The sequence below is a fragment of the Rhinatrema bivittatum genome, chromosome 2 (assembly GCF_901001135.1).
Source record: "Rhinatrema bivittatum chromosome 2, aRhiBiv1.1, whole genome shotgun sequence".
Lineage (NCBI taxonomy): Eukaryota > Metazoa > Chordata > Amphibia > Gymnophiona > Rhinatrematidae > Rhinatrema > Rhinatrema bivittatum.
The window spans coordinates 331,453,164-331,473,956 of NC_042616.1; positions in this window are offsets into that span (position 1 = coordinate 331,453,164).

A 20,793-nucleotide genomic window follows, 5' to 3' on the forward strand; every position below is an offset into this window, starting at 1 on the left:
GACTGGAGCTGGCCATCCCTCTAATATTGGTTTTCCAATGTATGTACATTTATCTAAATTCTATAAATTCTACCCAAAACAGCTCCTGCCGTGTGGAGAGTGGGAGGGGAGGTGCCTGGCAATCCACCATGCTACTGCCCTGGAAAAGCTGATCTGGACAGCAGCAGCAATATCATTCAGCAAAAATCAGCAGGGGGCTTATGAGCTTGTGCACACTCACAAGCCCTGCCCCTCATATGGGCTTAAGTGGTATAGGGAAACCAGTGTGGGGGGGATGGGGCTGCTGCATGCTAGCTCTCAGGGCTGTGCTGCCTTTTGCTAAATAATATTGTTGCCACTTTGCTGTTGCCATCTGATGAGGGCTTAGGAGCTAGTGCTGATTAAATGATATGCAAGAAAAACCTTCACCAGTTTATACACTTCAGCTGACAGGCTTGGGAAGCTTTGCATTGCAAGTGCAATCTAAAAAACTGTAAGATTACCCACAGGAGAAGAATGATCAGTAAACAAACCATGTCAGAGCAGGACTTGTGTCCCCAGTAGTTACCATAAACACACTTCAATAGCTGTGTGTCCAGTGAGCAGGGACAGAGACAATTACTATGTGTTAAATGGAGCCCTATAATTAATTACCCACCACTAATCAAGAATGGATGCACAAGTTTTAAGCTTTTGGCATGTAGCCTGGCATGTCGGAAGGCCCGCAAAAAGCACTTCATCATATCAAAAGAGTCATCAGAAATACAAAATGGTGTAAGCCTTTGCAAAGGGCTTTTTTGAAGACCGAATGGTCTTTTCAGAACGTCTTGGTGTTCTTGAGCCCTTCCCTTCTGTGGATAAATTTGGGTCCCTGAAGCAATTAAGCCGTACTGGTGTGATGCAGCTGGGTTATGTATGCATGTGAAATCTAGATAGGTTTTTAACAATTTATATGCTAAGATAAGTTTTTAAAGTAGGGTGTGTAATTATATTTGGTGCAAAAAGGAAGTGGCTTTGTCAAATTTAGAGACCCTGCTTTATCTTATTATACAAATAAGCTTTAGATTTATATATCTCTTTATTTTTTTATGACTTTCATACAACTGAATAGTTTTGGCCACTAATACCTAGATTAATGCTATTTTTGTATATTTCATGTTCACATTTCTTTCTTGACAGTATACAGGCCACCAGTAATTCCTTACAATCATTGATCCATTCATATCAATGTTTTTCTTTCTTTTTATTTTATATTCTTTCTTTTCTTCTTTGTTTCTCAAAAAGTGATAAATTGATAAGGAAAAGCCATTAAATAGCATCCCCAAACTTGTCTTCCTTAAAATTGAATCCTGGTAAATGAAGCTCTATAATTATTAATTAATTTGTGTATTTAAAGCTTTTATATACCGGAGTTTGTTTGTACATCACATCGGTTTACATTTAACAGATAGCAAAAAAGAAGGAGAAAGAAAGGAGTAGTAGTTACATCAAACAATATAAATAGTTGCAACAATCAATATAAAGAGGAGAGTTAGAGTTTTAGTGTCTTAGGCCTGGATTTATCAAAATGCACTAAATATTGCCTGTGATAGAAAAAGGGGCATGTTTTATGGTAATAGGAAGTTTATCGCAATTTGCGCTAATACCGAAGAGCTAAGTTACCGCAAATTGCCATAACTTTTTTGCACTTTGAGATAAGTGCCAGAATGTGGTATTTCCTACATACAACCACTGGGGGACCATGTTTACGGAGAGAGAGAGAACCTAGCCATAATGCCCTCACACTAGATAGGTATTTATTTCTCTATGGGAGGCCCACCTAGTCACTCGAAGTGAGGTTTAGGTATTAGTGTAGGGGTTAGGGGCCACTTTGACATTCAAAGTGAGACGTACGAACAGAACAGTGCTCTCTTGTGAAGATTTGATGACCCTCGGAGTGAGGAAACTCACTCAAAGATGATATTTCTGCAGTGTTCTCTCAACCTAGCTTGATGGACTCTCTTCCTGGGTAACATCAAGCTAGGTGTAGTTAAAATCAGCGTTAAAGCTGTGCGATAGGGCTTTGCAAAATGGGAAACCCAGCCCACTCCTGCCCCTAACTCCTCTTCTTTTTCAGATTTGCATCGCATCATACGATATGGTGCTATCGCATGCATTAAAGGCATTTTCGCATGCATTAAGCCCTTAATGCATGCGAAAACGCCTTATAGCATTTTGATAAATGAACCCCTTAGTTAGAAAAGAGTTAGAGGGGAGAACAATGATAAGGCAAAGAACGTGAAACAATAAAACAATAATAAAAGAAACTATGTACAAGAGGCTTGTAGTTGTTTAATAGTGGATGAACGGAGGGGAGTTAAGTGAAAGCCTGCTTGAAGAGCCACGTCTTTAATTTCTTTTTAAATTTCTGAGTGCAGGGCTCTAGTCGAAGGTCAGGGGGCATTGAGTTCCAGTGAGAGGGGCTCTCTCTCTGGTGGAGATTAGATGTGTGAGTTTAGGTGCAGGGATATGTAAGGTGCCGGTGTGAGCAGATCTGGTGGGTCTATTTTGGGTATGGAAGTGTAGGGAGTTGTTTACCCAGTATATATTTTGATTATGTAGAGTCTTGTGGAGAATTCTGAAGGGGTTTGGGAGCCAATGGAGGTCTTTAAGAATAGAGGTGATATGATCGTTTTTGCAAGTGTTAGTGAGGACTCTGGTAGTGGCATTTTGTAACATTTGAAGGGGTTTTAGGGTGGTAGCAGGGACGCCTAGGAGGAGGGAGTTGCAGTAATCGATTTTGGAGAAGATTATTGCCTGGAGGACAGTATGGAAGTCATTAAAATGGAGGAGGGGTCCAAGTTTTTTAAGTACATGCAGTTTGTAGTAGCAGTCTTTCATAGTGGAGTTAATGAATTTTTTTAAGTTAAGTTGGCTGTCTAGGATGATGCCAAGGTCTCTTACCTGGTGTAGTATCTGGGGTGTGGGGTGATTGGAGTTGGAGACAGTGAGGGGTTTGGTAATCAGATTATGGGAAATAAGAAGGAGTTCTGTTTTGGAGGTATTAAGGGCGAGGTTAAGATTAGTTAGGAAGTGGTTAATTGAAGTTAGACAGTTTTCCCAGATTTGGAAGGATTTGGGGATAGATTCAGTGATGGGGATTAGAATTTGGACATCGTCAGCGTATATGAAATGAGTGAGACCTAGATTAGATAGTAGATGGCAAAGAGGCAACATGTAGATGTTGAAGAGAGTGGAGAATAAAGAGCCTTGGGGCACACCATGGGTTAATTTGATGGGATCGGATTCACTGTTTCCTATTTTGACTTTGTAATGTCTATTATCAAGGTAAGATTTAAACCACAGAAGGGCGGTGCCAGTTATGCCAATTTCTGTGAGTCTGTTAAAAGAATTTTATGGCTGATGGTATCAAAAGCAGAAGAGCTATCTAACATAGCTAGGATGTACGAGTGGCCATTGTCCAGACCTTTGAGGAGTGTGTCAGTGAGGGAGATAAGCAAGGTTTCGGTGCTAAAGAATTTGCGGAACCCAAATTGAGAGGGGAATAGAATGTTGTTTTTCTCAAGATGTTCAGAGAGTTGGGTGTTGATTACTTTCTCTAAGAGTTTTGCTAAGAAGGGGAGATTAGAAATAGGTCTGAAATTGGCTGGTTCAGAGGGATTCCGGTTGGATTTCTTTAATATGGGTTTGACTATAGCTTGTTTCAAAGTGGTGGGAACATTTCCGTGTGTGAGGGATGAGTTGATAATTTCTGATAATGGTTTGGCTAGAATGTTAGAGATTAATTTTAGGGAATAAGATAGGATGGGATCAGCTGGGTGAGATGCTGGTTTAGTTTTCTTTATGAGGGATTCTGTTTCTGCAGTGGAGATGGTATCAAAGGAGATGGTACCAAAATTACCTGCACACTCTAGGAAAACTCTTCATAACTCAGGCCCTTGGCAAAAGGAGGAGGGAAGGTAGCATTCACTATATCAGATAGGGCAGGGGTGGACACCTCCGGTCCTCGAGATCCACAAACAGGCCAGATTTTCAAGATATCCACAATGAACATGCATGAGAAAAGTTTACATACACTCCCTCATTGTGTGCAAATCTATCTCATTAATATTCATTGTGGATATCCTGACAATCTGGCCTGTTTGTGGCTCTTGAGGACTGGAGTTAGTCACCCCTGAGATAGGGATTAAAAGTATAAGGAGGATATTATAGTAAGGATGGATTTTAGTTAGATGTGACTCAGAATATGGTAGTTATTCCAAGTCTCCCTTTTCCTTTAGGTGACTAAGAACAGTTTGCTCTCCTTTCCAGCTCCTAAAAGAGAAAGCTGATGTGCCAACATAGGCTGAATGATGAGGTCCTTTTGTAACTGTGTGGCAGCAGCTGAGCCAGTCATGTTGAAACATAGTAACGTGATGGCAGAAAAAGACCATACAGCCCATCTGTCCAATTAATTTAGGATTATAGTTCTCATCACTTCCTGGGAGATCCCCTGTAATTATTCCATATTTTCTTGAATTCAGATATTGTTTTTGTCTCCACCGGGAAGCTGTTCCATGCATCCACCACCCTCTCTGAAAAGAAATATTTCCTAAGATTACTCTTGAATCTACCCCCTTTCACCCTCATCTAATGACCCCCTCGTTCTAGAGCCTCCTTTCCATTGAAAAAGGCTCACCTCCTGTGAACGGAAACCTTTGAAATATTTGAATGTCTCTATCATATCTCCCCTATCTTACCTTTCCTCTACATGTTTAGATTTTTAAATCTATCCTGGAATGCTTTAGAATGAAGACCACTAACCATTTTAGTAGCCACCCTCTGGACCGAATCCATCCTGTTGAAATCCTTTTGAAGGTGCAGTCTCCAGAATTGTACACGGTATTCCAAGTGAGGTCTCACCAGGGACCTATACAGGGGCAATATCACCGCCCTTTATCTGCTGACCATTCTTCTCCCGATGCAGCCAAGTATCTTTCTGGCTTTTGCTGTTGCTTTATCCACCTATTTGGCCATCTTAAGATCATTAGATAAAATAATCCCCAGATCCCGCTCTTATTTTGTGCTTAGAAGAATTTCACCCCAATACTGTACCTTTCCCTTGGGTTTTTGCATCCTAAATACATTACTTTGCATTTTTTTAGCATTATATCTTAGCTCCTAGATCTTAGACCATTTCTCGCGCTTTGCTATATCCCTCATATTTTCCACTTCTTCCTGGCTGTCCACCGTTAAAGATTTTTGTATCATTGGCAAAAAGACAAACCTTTTCCAATAACCCATTATGTTGCTCACAAAAATGTTGAAAAGAACTGGTCCCTGATGCACACCATTAATAACAACCTCCTCCTCATAGAAAACTCTATTTACCACTACCCTTTGTCACCTCCCATTCAGCCAGGTTCTAACCCAGTCACTCTAGGATCCATACCAAGGGCATACAATTGAATTTATTTATGTCTTCTGTCTGGAACCGTGCCAAAGGCCTTGCTGAAATCCAATTATATACTACGTCTAGCGCTCTCTCTTGATCCAACTCTTGGATCATCCAATCAAAGAAATTGATCATATTTTCTGACAAGATTTACCTTGGATCTTGCAATCCATTGGATTCCCAAAATTGTACTATCCTCTGTTTTAGCGATGATTCTATTAGTTTGCTCACCACAAAGGTCAGACTAACTGAGCTGTAGTTCTCAGCCTCCTCCTTACTTCCACTTTTATGAATATGAGCCACATCTGCTCTTTTCTAGTCCTCCAGAACTACTCCAGACTCTAAGAAAGCATTGAAAAGGTCAGCCAGCACAGCTGCCAGGAAATCCCGAAGTTCCCTTAGTACTCTCGGATGTATCTCATCCAGCCCCATCACCTTATCTACTTTAGGTTTAGTTAGCTTCTCATGAACACACTGTTCTGAAAATCAATTGAAGTTTACCTCACTTCCAATCTTATTTATGTTTGTTTTATTTGGTTTTGCTCCAGGAGCTTCCACAGTGAACAGAAATATTTGCTAAGCAATTTTGCTTTTTCCTCATCAGCCTCTACATATTCCTCCCCTTCACCTTTGAGTCTTAGAATGCCACTTTTGCATGTCCTTCTAGCACTAACGTATCTAAAATAAATCTGGTCCCCCCCCCCTTTTACCGTATTTGCTATTTTTTCTTCTATTTGAATTTTGGCATTTCTGACTAGTTTTCCACGTCTCTTAATTTTTCCAGATATTGTCACTTGTCTTCCTCTTTCTGCAGTCTCTTGTAATTTATGAATGCTAACCTTTTCTCCTTCTTTAGAAAACAATAATGGTTTCTTTTTCCTCTTCCCTTTATTTACATTCCTAACAAAAAGATTAGTTGCCCTTATGATATATCCTTTTAGTTTTGCCACTGTCCTTCTATTTCCCCTACATTTTTCTATCCAGCTAACAACTCCTTGAGGTACTCCCCCATTTTGAGAAACTTAGTTTTCCTGAAGTCTAGAAACCTTGCCTTAGAATGAACCTTCATCTCTTGCATCCTAATACTGATCCACACCATCCAGTGGTCCAAGGTTCTCCTTGCTTCTAGAAGATACTGCAGTTGGGAAGTCCCATTCAATATCTGGAAGATTACAATTCCCTAGCAGCAGCATCTCTCCTTTCACAGCAATCCTGTGAATATTCTCCATTAAATCTCTATTCATCTCCTCTGTCTGTGATGGAGATCTGTATATTACATCAATATGTTCCATCCCTTCTTTCCAGATTAACCCACCGTGCCTCCTCCTTACCTTATAAACCCAGTAATGCTGTTGGTTTAATACTGTTCTTTATATATAATGCCACGTCTCCTTCCTTCTGTCCTACCCAGGCCATCCTGAATAGATTGCAGCCAGGTATAACTATATCCCAGTCATGATTTTCTGTGTACCAGGTCTCTGTGACAGCTAATATATCTAAATCAGCATCTTCCATGACCACCTCTAGATCTGGGACTTTATTACCCATACTATGAGCATTAGTGTACATAGCTTTCAAATAGCATCCCTTCTTTGACAAGTGGATCCCATCTCTGCTCAGCAGTCCTCGAAATATCATCCCATGATCCAGGAAGCCAAACATTTATGTCAACACCATCTACATAGCTATTCATTTATCTCCAGAATGCAAGCTTCCCTGCCTCGGCCTTTATCCTTGACTGGGTGGATTGAGGAGAATATCAACTGTGCACCTATCTGCTTTACCCTCTCTCCCAGACACCTCACAGTATCATTCATGCCAACATGGATAAACAGTATTGGAGAGTGGTCAGTAGGCTTGAGGATAATCGGCAATCTCTCTGATATGTCTTGGATTTTGGTACCCGGCAGACAGCACACTTCCCAGGACAAGATGTCTGGTCTGCAGATGGATGCCTCCATGCCACTTAGAAGTGAGTCACCAACAACCACTACCCTCCACCTCCTAGGTGCAGGGTAGTGGTTATTGGTGACAGATTGCCTATATTTAGCCCATGCTTTCTTGAATTCAGATACTGTTTTTGTCTCCACCACTTTCACTGGGAGGCTGTTCTATGTATCCACTACCTTCTTTGTAAAGAAATATTTCCTAAGGTTACTCATGAGTCTACCCTTGTTCATCCCATGATCCCTCGTTCTAGAGCTTCCTTTTTTGACAGTCCCAGCTCCTGTGCATAAAAATCTTGGAGATATTTAAATGTCTCTTTCATATGTAGGAATCCTATTAGTCTCTGCCTAATACTGGAATAGGAATATACCATTTGGGATGGGGAGAGACAGAATGGCGTTTGTTGGGTTTTACAGTTCCCACATGTGGTAGCTAGCAATTGTAGTGCTCCCAGTGTTTTTCTAGAGAGATCACCATTTTGCTCTCGTATATCCTTTTTGCTTTCAAGAAGGCAGCATATCTTAAGCTGTGCTCTTATTTTTCTAAGTCTTAAATTTAAGCTCCATGGAGACTTTTGATGAGAGTTTCTTTCCACCCTCTCAGTCCACTTATTTAAGTTGGAGTTCAAAATCCTTTTGGATTCAACTAAGCTTTTTTAATTTTCTTCTAAAGCCAAGGAGGAATCATCCCCTTGGGCAACAATAATGCACTTGAGAATATTTAAAAAAAAACCCTGATCACGATTTCCTCAAACTCATATCAAGTGCTCCCTGTCACATGTAATCTCAATGATTTTCAGATTTTCTTATACAAAAAAAATTTCAACTTCTGCCTGTGCTTGGTGAATGATTCACTCGTTTGTCCAACAAGGAAGCAAACATTGCTATGTGTATCTATGTATGATTTGGAAACTAGTTCTTCCTTGATATAGGTTTGTCTACATTGAAAAACAGCCATGCCAGGGTTATGTCATTTTGAAATGGTTTGTTCTTTGAGTTTTAAATTCTTGGATTTTCATTTTGTTTTGATTTTTAGTAGATCAATGGTTATGCATACATACAGGCATTTGTTTTCTTATAAAAGTCTATATATAAAAGTTCTTCAGTAACATCTGCCATTATTTCATATTTTTCACATTGCTAACTGTTAGCCATTGATGTGACTTTAGGAGATATTATAATTATTCCATAGCAATCTTTTATATTTGATTACATTGTTCTCTTGCCCTAGCCAGCATCCAAAACAGGAGGCAATGGGCCTTATTCGAAAAGAACTTTCCCCATGGAAAAAATTCTTTATTGAATAATACCCAACCTTGGGGTTCTCTCCTCACACATCATCCTTTGAAGAGAATTCCAGCCCCATTGGCTTATGAGGTCCTCTGGCAATGCTACCATGGGATGCAGAAGGAAGACAATTTTCTTAAAGTGTTTCCAACTTACCCTGAGCTCCTGAAGTTGTTTTGCCCTATGCACTGATTGACAACTGCTTATCACTTATTACAGGAATTTGTACACGGTATTCCAAGTGAGGTCTCACCAGGGACCTATACAGGGGCAATATCACCGCCCTTTATCTGCTGACCATTCTTCTCCCGATGCAGCCAAGTATCTTTCTGGCTTTTGCTGTTGCTTTATCCACCTATTTGGCCATCTTAAGATCATTAGATAAAATAATCCCCAGATCCCGCTCTTATTTTGTGCTTAGAAGAATTTCACCCCAATTTCACCCCAATTTTTAATAAAATTCATTTTCAAGTCTTGATGTGATGGACTTCTTTAAAAATCACAGCATCTATGGCAGTTGTATCAAACTCTAAATCCTGATTTTTAATATGCAACTCAGAAACCCTTCCTTGAGAGAGGTTCAACCCTTTCAAAATGGAGTGGCTAATTTGATAGGGTTCAGCACTTTCCAGAGCACAATTCAGCTATCAGAATTTGCCTTGTTATTATCAAGTAACTATTTTCAACCGCTGGCATTTGAAAGCTGCAGTTTTGAAGTATTTTTCTGTCTCAACATTTCTATCTACTGCTTACGCTGTTGCACCTTGAAAATGTTTGTGTTCAATATCCTTCCTGTTTCTCCTTCTTTTCCAGTACTTCTTTACTCATGTTCTGGGTCTGAGTTATAGCTCTCTGATCCAACTTTATAGCAGGGTCAAAGACCATCCAAGAGAGAGAAAGAAATCTAAAAGAAAAAAATATTTCCCACAAGGTTTAAAAATACATCCATGGATTAAAAAGTGCATTTGCAGCTGCATCCAACAGATGAACTCTCATCTAATCCTAACTGGCATTAACTAGTATTTGAAAAGGAATTTTTTTCTATTTGTGCTGTGACTTTCATCATGGTTCGTTTGTGCTGGCTAGGCTAAGCCATCGGATAAATATGAAAAGCAGGGACTCTCACCCATAGAAACTGACAGCAGTGCATTTGCACACAGACTCTTATTCCAGTAAAATCAACAGAGTGCTTGAGGTTAGTTTCAGGATCCAGGTGGCACGAGACAGGAAATTTCTTGGCAAAAAAAATTAGTAACATTTGTCCCCAGGAGGGGATAGTGTTGATGAGTCATTCCACCCTGGGCCTTGCAGCATGAGCTGGAACACGGTGACTTGTCTCCTGCCGGAATTCTGTTGTTAGGCAGGGCAAAGGCGATGCCCACAAGTGTTGTGCCTGATCGTGGACATTCACATCCCCAGAAGAAATTAGCATGATTAAGTTATTCAGTAAGGCTTCATGGATGGGCCTAATCATAATGAAATAAGTTGAAGAACCTGAAAGCAAGGAAAAGAAACAAAATAATTTAGCATCTTAGAAACAAGTAGGTTAACTTGAGAAAAATGAAAGCAGCAGCAGTTCTGTACATTGCTAAGTGTCTGTTTGCCAGTTGTTTATTTATATTCCACTTTCCAGCACTTCAAAATAGATTATGTTTACTTAGGTACTTCCCTATCTCCAGAGGGCTCACAATCTAAGGGGGGGGGGGGGGGGGGGTCATTTTTCAAATTGCGTTAGGGCCCAAACGCCTGCGATAACGCCATAACACATGCGATAAATAACGCATCACAAGATGTGTATGCAAATTTAAAACATTTCACCAAGTGGGAGGAGTTTATGAAAAGGAGGGGTGCTTAATGCTGCATGCAGTACTGTAATGTATGTTATTGTGGGATTTAATGCCGGAAATAACTACACTTTTTTCCTGGTGTTATGCCTGCGATAGCTGTGCGTTATGGCTGCAATGGGATTTGTGATATTTATTGCAAATCCCATTTCAGGCAGGGAGAGGGGAGGGGGAGAGAGAGGGAGTGAAAGAGGGAGAGAGGTAGCCTCTAGGGAGGCACACATATTAGTTAACTTTTTATACCACTAATAGGGGTCATTCTGAACTTGGGCTGATGTTTTGGTGGTGGGCTAGACTTTAGGGGTCAGTTTTACATGCACAGTCAGAGGTACGAACAGCACAGTTATCATCAGCAAAGATTTTATATGATTTGGAGTGATAAAATGTATAAAAAGGATGAGAACTGTACATTGTACTCTTGACCTACCTTGATGCACTCTCTTCCTAGCAACTATGAAGCTAGGTGGAGAGTACAATGCACGAATCTCATCTTTTTGTATCTTTCATCACTCCAAATCACATAAAATCTTCACTGATGGTAACTGTGCTGTTCGTACCTCTGACTGTGCATGTAAAACTGCCCCCCAAAACCTAGCCCACCACAAAACATCACCCCAAATTACTAGTTGGCTCTCTTAAAGTGGTATAAATAGTTTACTTATATGAGAGCCTTATAAAGAGTCTCTTTCTCTCTCTCTCTCTCTCATAGCCCAGAGATGAGGTATACCATGCCCCTTTTTTATCGCAGGCACTATTCTTGAGAAATTTATAGCAAAATGATGAATCTAGGCCTAAGATTGTTTTGGAGGGTAAAGTGGCATGTCCAAGATCACAAGGAGTTACAGGTGGGATTTAGAATCCTGGCTTCCCTGGTTTAAAGCCTGCTGCTCTAACCACTAGGCTACTGCTCCACTGGCCTAGCTGGCCAACATAATTGATGATGTCTCTTTGCTAAGATTTCCAGATGTGTCCAATTTTGGGGGGGAGGGGGGGAATGTCACTGATCTCAGACCAGTATCCCTGGATCCAGTGACTTCAGCAACCTCATATCCCTGATATCAGCTGCAGGAACAGAGGTGCCACGCAGGAGTTCTCTCTCTATCCCTCCCCTCCCCAAGTGCGTTGCAGCCTATTCCATCCTTGTCTCAATCCTCCCCATACATTGGCAGCAGCAGTGGTATTCAATTGTATTCCTGTAGATCTCATGGCTCATACTGTGAGACTGACCCCATGTGGCATGGGAAGCTGACATGCTATCAAGCAACGCTCCTACATATATGTGCTGCTGACACATATATGTAGGAGGATCCAGGCTCAGATTTAGGTATGGGAAAGATAGCTAACTGCCTTGGGTGACAAATTTTGAAGGTGCCAAATAGTCAGGCCAAAAAAGAGCCTTATCCCACTTCAGAGCATACACCAATGTCATTCTGATCCAACAGCCCATCATCCTCTCTGCTTTCCAATCTCCAACGAGGTAATCCCTGCCCTCATCCTCCAGTCCTGCCTATGGGTATCAAAATGTTAAATCCAGTCATGGGAGGATCAAGAAGAGAAGGCTTTGCTGCCTGGACCACTGGTGCTTACAGGCTCTCTATGTTGCTTTGATCCCCAAGTCTCAAGCTGTGAGTCAGAGGTGGTGCAATCCTCCCCCTGCCCAAAGAGCTGATCATGGTGGAGAGGCAGCGAAATAAAAAAACAAAATAAAACTGTCTCCTGTCCTCAGCACAGCCTGAACAGTCCAAATGCTGCCAGGTCTGCTACCTCAGGACTTCCCCTCTTGGGCTTAACAGCTGATCATGGGGAGACAATAGAATACAACTGAGCTTCTTCAGTCTGATGCAGGCCTCTTGAAGGGGCAGGACCTTCCACTGCTACCAATGTAAGTACCTTTAGCTCCTGGCTATCCTTTACTGGGGAGCAGGGAGGCCAGCTCATATTGGAGATTGGGAGTTGGGGATAGAAAGAATTAAGGGAGGGCACAAAGCACCAGGGACTGTGAGGAGAGCATTCCAGGGGCTAGAGCCGAGGGGAGGGAACATAGGGAGAGCTTTCCAGGGATGCTAGAGGGAAGATGAGGGAGAACTTTCCTGGAAGGGCATAGCAGGGAACAATTGCCAATGCCAATTCATTTCATTGAACTCTGGAAACCACCAAATGCCTGATTATCATTCTTTGAAAACCGATAATCCCCTTGTAACTGAGCTTGTGCTGGAGCTCTCCTTTGTGATGCCTCCTCCTCTCTCTCTCTCTGCATTGTTTTATTCACTCTCTCTTTTCACTGTTCTGTCTTGACCCATAGGGAGGTGGATGGCATGGTAAGTGTTCAAGCACAACACCTCTGGTCTAATCTAAATAATTGGTGTATTCTCTCTTTGTTAGCCACATGTCCACAAAAAGCTCCTCATTATGGCAATGATCCTGAGCGACTAACAAAGGGAAGGGTTTATTTATCCTAATTAATCCTTGTTTAAAAAAAAAAAAAAAAAGGAGAGAGGAGAAAAAGATAATGACTCATAATAGGAGTGCTTAACCTTGTATTTTTCCAGCAGCAGTAACCAAGTTCCTGTACTTTTTTCTAATATATGACTCAGCTAGTTGGAACCTCAATGACGCAAAATTGTGATTCTTTTCTTTTTTAAATTTTGAAAAAAAAATGTTTATTGAATTTCAATTAATATCATTACAATGAAACTTTACAGCAAAGAATATAAGCAATACATTAAAGTATGTCTTTATCTCCTCTCCCTTCCCTCCCCAGCATCATAATGCAAAGGAATTTTTATGTTAATATAACTCGGGCACCTTTCTGGGTTACCAGTAAGCCCTGGGAGTATACATACTAGTGCAGTTAGAGAGAGATAATTAGGGGGAGGATCCATTCATGGGCAGCCCCTCCCATTGTGGGAGCTGTAATGGATGTCCCCTGCAGGACGTTTTATAGCAGAGCTCTGCAAAGGGCTCTGGGGGCAGTCTTAGTTCAAAGTCTGAGAGGAAGGTTGGAGTTTTCTTGAGTTACATTTTGGGCCTATTTGGAGCCCATCTGAGATCCTCCAGAGAGGGTCTAGGCATTCCTGCTCTGCTCTCCTGCAGTGGTACAGAGGGTGTCCAAGGAATAAGTTGGACTTTGTGGTAAGAGTCCTGCTGAACACCTGGGCCTTTCCGAAATACAGGGATTGGGGAACCCTGTGTTGAAGACGCCCAGGGATAGGGAAGGCCTGCCCATCCGAGGTGGTGACCCATTGCAGGTGTGTCTGGTGTTATTTGCTTTTCTGGGGACAGAAGAAAATTTATTTCCAAGATCTTGGAGGAAGTGATATTTCTGTGCCTCTTTCTACCCATCAGTGGACTTGTGAAACCTGCAGTCCCATCGAGGACCCTTCCACTAGAGATCCCATCAAGATCCAGTATATCTAACTGTGAGTAAGAAATTATCTTTTTTTTTTTTTTTTTTAAAGTAAATCTCTTTTATTGAAATGTACAATGTTACAGACATAAAGTAAAACTAAGAACAACACTTCAACACTTTTTGCAAATTAACTCCCAAAATACCCCCCCCATCCCATTCTCCCATCCTCCCCATACAGAGAACCTCGAGAACTGCTCATGAACTTGTCAATTATGAATCACTATAATTACATTAAAGAACCCATAACCAATAAAACTGAGATAAGCGGAAATGTGTACATTGCCATAAATTATGAAACAATTGGGAAACACCTCCAGGGAGAGAAGCACTAATAGGGAAGGAACCCTAGAGTAAGAGGAAAGGATACATCAGCTGGAGAGATTAACATCGTAGTGCCCCTCCAAAGGAGATATCACCTGTATATTGGTTGGTAAAGAAGTGTAAAATGTGGCCCATATGTCATGAAATAGCCATTTTTTGTTAGGTGAGAAACATTTATACATAGAACCAGATTCCATTTGGAAAAGCTCAGTCATCAAAGCAATCCATTGGCCCCCACTGGGCGGGGTGGAATCAATCCAGCGCAGCAATATGCATTTTTTTGCAATTAAACACCCTTTCGCCACAAACATCACATTGTCCACATTAATGCTGGAGTCTCCTATGTTGTTGTTCAGAAGACAGAAAGAGCAGGACCATTGAAGATCAGTTCCCAGAATTGCAGCAAGACGCTGCCGAATGTCTTCCCAAAAGGACTGAATTACTGGGCACTCCCAGAGGCAGTGAATCAAGGAGGCCTGTGGCCACGCACATTTTAGACATGAAGCATTGTCGATAAGGCCCACTTTCTTCGCCCTGGACGGGGAAATAATTGTCCTGTTGAAAATTCTTTGTTGCAACTCATGCAAACTAACGTTGCTCCTCAGCTTAAAGATTGAAGAGTAAGAGTGATGAAGCATGCGTTCCTCTAGTGGTTCACCACTATCTGATGTCCATTTGGGGAGTAGAGAAGAAACACCTGAAACATCAGGGCAGAATTACAGAATTTATATAAACAAGAGAGGTTACAAGTTTGCGATTTAAAACTTTTGAACAATGAAGAATAATGTAAATTGTCAATCCCACCATCCACCCCGTACATCAACTTGGCATAGGACACTCTAATATGTCTGCAGATAAGAAAATGCCATGGTTGCATGCCCAATCTGGCTTGGCATTGCTCGAAGGTTTAGAGTGAGCCCGACTCCGGGTCTAGAAAATCTACTAGGAGCCAGTTAGGGGAAATCTGGAAATTGTGCGTTGAAAGTAAACAGGAACTGGATTCCTTAGAGAATTCCCTTAAAGGGTAGTGAGGTGAGATGAGGGTTGATAAATTTAATAAAGTACGAGTGTGAACCCATATTTTCCAAAGTGTTCTCACCAACCCAAATCTCAATTGCGACCCTCATAAAGCATTGGGTTTGGAGTGCAGGACCACACAAAGGTCCATGGGAGCACATATGGCCTTAACCAAATGAGCATCTGTATGATTAGAAGTGTTATGTACCCAATCCCCCAAGAACCTAAGATTGGCCACCCGATAATATGTCAAAGTCCGGCAAATTAAACCCTCCCATGTACCTGCGGAGTGGTGAGTGTAGCATAGGAGAGCCTGGCTTTTTTCCCCCTCCAAACAAAAGCCCGAATCGCCTTTTGAAGTATACGAATGTCTTTTGTTAACAAAAGGCGAGGTATAATCAGGAGAAGATAAATCAGTTTTGGAGCAGTGACCATCTTTATCACAGCAATGCATCACTGAAGTGATAGTGGCAAAGATTGCCAGCTCTAAAGCTGACACACCATCTTATTAATAACCTGTGGGATATTCAGACTATACCATTGATTCAGATCCGGATGAATTTGAATGCCTAAATATTTAATAGTCGAGGCGGCCCATTTCACCGGGAAGTCTGGCCAATCACCTTTTAGGGTCCCCGTGAGATCCAGTGCTTCTGTTTTGTCTAAATTTAGTTTAAATTCCGATATAGACTGATATGTGGAAACAATTTCCAAAGCTGCCGGTAAGGCAGTGCGTGCATGAGTAAGAAGGAGCAAGATGTCATACGCAAAAAGAAGAGATTTATATATCTGCGGATCCACCGTTCTGCCCCTTACTGTGGAAGTGGCATGCAGTTGACGCACTAAGGGTTCCACCATGATAATACAAAGTAATGGGGAGAGAATTGCTGCATCAGCTTTCTTTTTTTAATGACTAGCATAATTAATAATGTTCCCCCTGAGCACAGATTTTGCCGTTTCCCATAACATCACGGGCTGATGGGAATGTTGACCATTATATTGCATGAACTCCTGCCACTGCCGTCTTAAATAGGCCGGGAACTCCGGGTCCATAGATAATTGAGAGGGGAGACGCCATTGACCAGCTACATGGGGAGCTCTTACGCCAAATTCCCCCACAACTGGGCAATGGTCAGAGATTACCAAAGGGGCAATAAAAGATTTCTGAAAGCTAGAAAATAAAATTTCAGAGACCAGGAGGTAGTCTATGTGGGTTTTTGTCGCGTGTGCTCTAGCTGAGGAGAAGATTTTATAAATCTGCACCCGTGTGTACTTTTGTTCGCGCACCAGGCGCGAACAAGAGTACACGGGATTTTAATGGATACGCGCGTAGCCGTGCGTATCCATTAAAATCCGGGGTCGGTGTGCGCAAGGCTGCCCAAAATCGGCAGCCTGTGTGTGCCGAGCCGCACAGCCTGCCTCGGATGGAACTTTCCTTTCACCCCCCCGCAACTTCCCCTCCCTTCCCCTACCTAACCCACTCCCCCGGCCCTATCTAACCCCCCCCCCCCACCTTTGTAGTCCAAGTTAAGCCTGCTCGAAGCAGGCGTAACTTGCACGCGTTGGGCCGGCCACCGGCGTGTCATGGTCTGATCCGGGGGCTGGTCCAGAGGCTGTGGCCACACCCCCGGAACGCCCCCGATGACGTGCCGGCCGTGACAAGCCCCCCGGAACGCCCTGATGACGTGCCCGCTGCAACACGCTCCCTGACACACCCCCGACACACCCCCCTCAGGAAAGCCCCGGGACTTACACGTGTCCCGGGGCTTGCACGCACTGCCAAGCCTACTCAACATAGGCTCGGCACGCGCAGGGGTGTTTGGGCCAGGTTTTCGGGGGGTACCCATGTATCTTACGCACGTACCCCTTTGAAAATCTGGCCCTATGTGCGTAAAGTCAAATTCCCCAGGATGAAGTCTTCTCCAAATATCTATGAGCTGGAGATTTTTGCATAGAATGTTTGGGCCCTTGTTGTCGCTGATCTGGTGCCCCCTCCCCACCTGCCGCCTATCCAATTGCGGGTCCACAACAAAATTTAAATCACCCCCTAGGATAAGAGGACAGTTCCCCAAGTTTGAAATGCGGGCAACAAGAGTAATAAAAAAAAGAGTGGTCATTAGAATTTGGGGCATACACCGACGCCAGCATGATAGGGGAACCCATGAGAATACCTTGGACAATGACATACCTTCCCTGAGGATCCGCAACCATTGCTTGAACCTTAAAAGATACTGAGTTTGGAAAAGTATAACAACCCCCCCCTGCTCTTTGAGGTTCCAGAAGCATAGAAAACCTGAGATACCCATATCTTTTTCAATTTTACTACTTCCTCTGGAGATAAATGTGTCTCTTGTAAAAAAAAAACTACTTTGGCATGCAGTTTAACCTGGTCAGACCTTTTTCCACTTGATCGGGGTACCCAACCCCACCACATTCCAAGTTACTACCTCCAGAACCATGAGATTGGGTAGAGTAAGCCTTGGGCTTGGGGGAAATGAGACCTAATAACCTGAAGCCACCTGTGTGGGGAAAAAAAAAATAGGCAGTGAACCCCTCATATTCCCCACATAAGTAAATTGTCATGTGTAACAACTTGAAGTGCAGTGGTAATCCATAAACATATACATATCATCCAGGATCTTTTGAGGTTCTCTGTAAAGCCTCCCCCCTCCCCATCCCCCCGCCATCCCCTCCCTCTCCCTTGCCAAAGCAAACAGCAAAACATTCCAACTTTCAACATAGGCAAGCGAAGCATTGGCATTCCGCACCCCCACACCCAAAGACAGTAAAATTCCCAAATTAGGGACGCAAGATACATGCACTGATGTATGCAGCCATCACCCCGCCTCCTCCCCTCCCCACGTAACAACAAGAGCACCCATCTGCCTGTATAAAACTTGGCCAAAAATAGAGGCACATAGTAGAGATGTGAATCGTGTCCTCGATCGTCTTAACGATCGATTTCGGCTGGGAGGGGGAGGGAATCGTATTGTTGCCGTTTGGGTGTGTAAACTATCGTGAAAAATCGTTAAAATCGTGAGCCAACCCCCTAAAACCCACCCCCGACCCTTTAAATTAAATCCCCCACCCTCCTGAACCCCCCCCAAATGCTTTAAATTACCTGGGGATCCAGCGGTGGTCCAGAACGGCGGCGGTCCGGAACGGCCCCCTCAATTGAATCCTTTTGTCTTCAGCCGGCGCCATTTTGCAAAATGGCCGCCGCAAAATGGCGGCGGCCATAGACAAAAACGATTCGACGCAGGAGGTCGTTCCGGACCCCCGCTGGGTATCCATACCATTGGCCGGCCCCTGTCACCTGGTAGGAGCACTGGATGGCCTTCACCATCTTGTGCTCCTACCATGTGACAGGGGCTGACCAATGGCACCGGTAGCCCCTGTGACATAGTAAGGGCAAAGGCTATCGGCGCCATTTTGATTACTGGCAGCCGATGGCCCGAGTGCAGGAGATCGCTCCCGGACCCCCGCTGGACCACCAGGGGCTTTTGGAAAGTCTTGGAGGACCCTCCTGACCCCCACAAGACTTGCCAAAAGTCCAGCGGGGGTCCGGGAGGGTGGGGGAAGCTAAGGTATTAGTTTTAAAGGGTCAGGGTGGTTTAGGGGTTATTTTTGTGTGCCATTTTTCCCGCCCTCCCCCAAAATGATAAGAGAACCCCCACGATCAATATCATGGGTTTTTCCTATCGTTTTGGGGGAGCCCCCGATTTCTGAAGATTTTGAAAATATCGTCCGATATTTTCAATCGTCCGAAGCCCGATTCACATCCCTATTACACACCATTCTCACCCTTTGATTCTCCTGATGAAAAGAGAAAGACAAAAAGAAATGCTCCCGGACTGGAGTATCATATCACACTGCCAGCCCCACAATATCTGGAGTTGTAAGCTAGGTGGAGAGAAAAACTTTCAAAAGCTCCTCCATGTGTGCACAAGGCCTTACTGACTCACGTCGCACCCTCCTGACCCGGACTGGGCAGGCTGTCAACATACTTTCAGGCTTCAGGAGCGGAATCAAAAGTCTTGGTCAGGCCTTGGTGTGAAATGCAAAGTTGGGCCGGGTATATGAGAGCAAAATCGTATTTTCTTGGTAATGAGATCAGAGCAGAGACCAGTAAATTCTTTGCGCTTTGTTGTTACTCGCGGAGAAAAATCTTGAAACACCAGAATCTTGTTATGGTCATAAAGGAACTCCTGAGTCTTGCGGTAGTGCTGCAGGACAAGAGATTTGTGCACATAGTGAAGGAATCTGGCTATAACTATATATACAGCTATAACACCCTCGATCCAACGGCCAATACGATGTGCCCACTCAAGCAGGCTTCCCGAAGGGGATGTTAGCGAAGGCACCAGACCCAGCAGCCAGGCTTCTAAAAGGCGCGGGAGCTCAGATTCAGTAAGGTCCTCCGAAAATCCGACAAACCGCAAATTGTTCCGACGAGTGCGGTTCTCTAAATCGTCAATTTTTTCCTCACTTAATTTCTCCGCCTTTTCTAGTTTCTCCACCTTTCTTTCTAGGGCCCCAGTATCATCTTCAACTAATGCAACTCTGCCTTCCACATTTTCAATCCGTGAATCAAAATCAGATAGAGAAGCCCTGATGCCTGCGATTTGCTCAGATATATGATGCAAACGCATGTCTAAAGCTGAGATTACTGCCTGAGAAATCTTGTCTTCCAGGGAGTCTTCCGCCATCACGGCGGGTTCAGAAGGCTCAGTGGCCATCTTGACGTCTAACGCCTTAATTTTTTCATTTTCTTTCTGGATTGATCGGGTCGCCATAGGAGAGTCACACTCACTTAGTTTTTTTTGCCCATATTCGAAGTAGGTTTATCTGCTCATTTCTCCCGATTTTAGATGTGGGGGAGCGCGATGGAAGGGGATTTAGCGCGGGTGATGGCCGGAGTTCAGACTGCCAGCTGCTGCCAAGCTCACTACATCATGTGATCTCCTGCATCATAAGAAATTATCTTTAATAAGAGAGGACACCCAGACGGAGTCTTTGCAAAATCTTGGGGAGAGAGAGAAATTCCCTCTCTGTGCAGAGACAGATTTTTGCCACCTGGGAAGGGTTTCCCATCCACTAAAGAGGCCCTGACCAAAGGGGACCACTGCTTAGCCTAACCCAGGAGGGTGGTTGGATTCCCAGCCTTGTTAAGAGACTCTTGCACAGATAGAGGACACAGAATTGTAAAAATCAAGCGAAAGAAAAAGAAAGAACAGTGGAGTTGGAAAATCATATTTAAGGCGCCATCAGCCCAGAGTTGTTTACAGTAAAGTATTATTTTTGGATGCTAATCTACTGGTCCTTGTGTCTTATTTGGGCACTCAGTACACATTACACAGAGCACAGTCTCTAGGAATTCACCTCACCCAGGGAATTCAGGAGGGGAAGACAGTCACCCTGCACTAGGACCTGAGAGGACTCCTTCTTCCTCCAATCAACGAATCCACATCTTGGGAGGTAAGGGAGACAGAAAAGCTAGCCAGGGTCCCTTCCCCAAAGAGTTATACATTCTTTTATGGCCTCACCCGTGCTGGA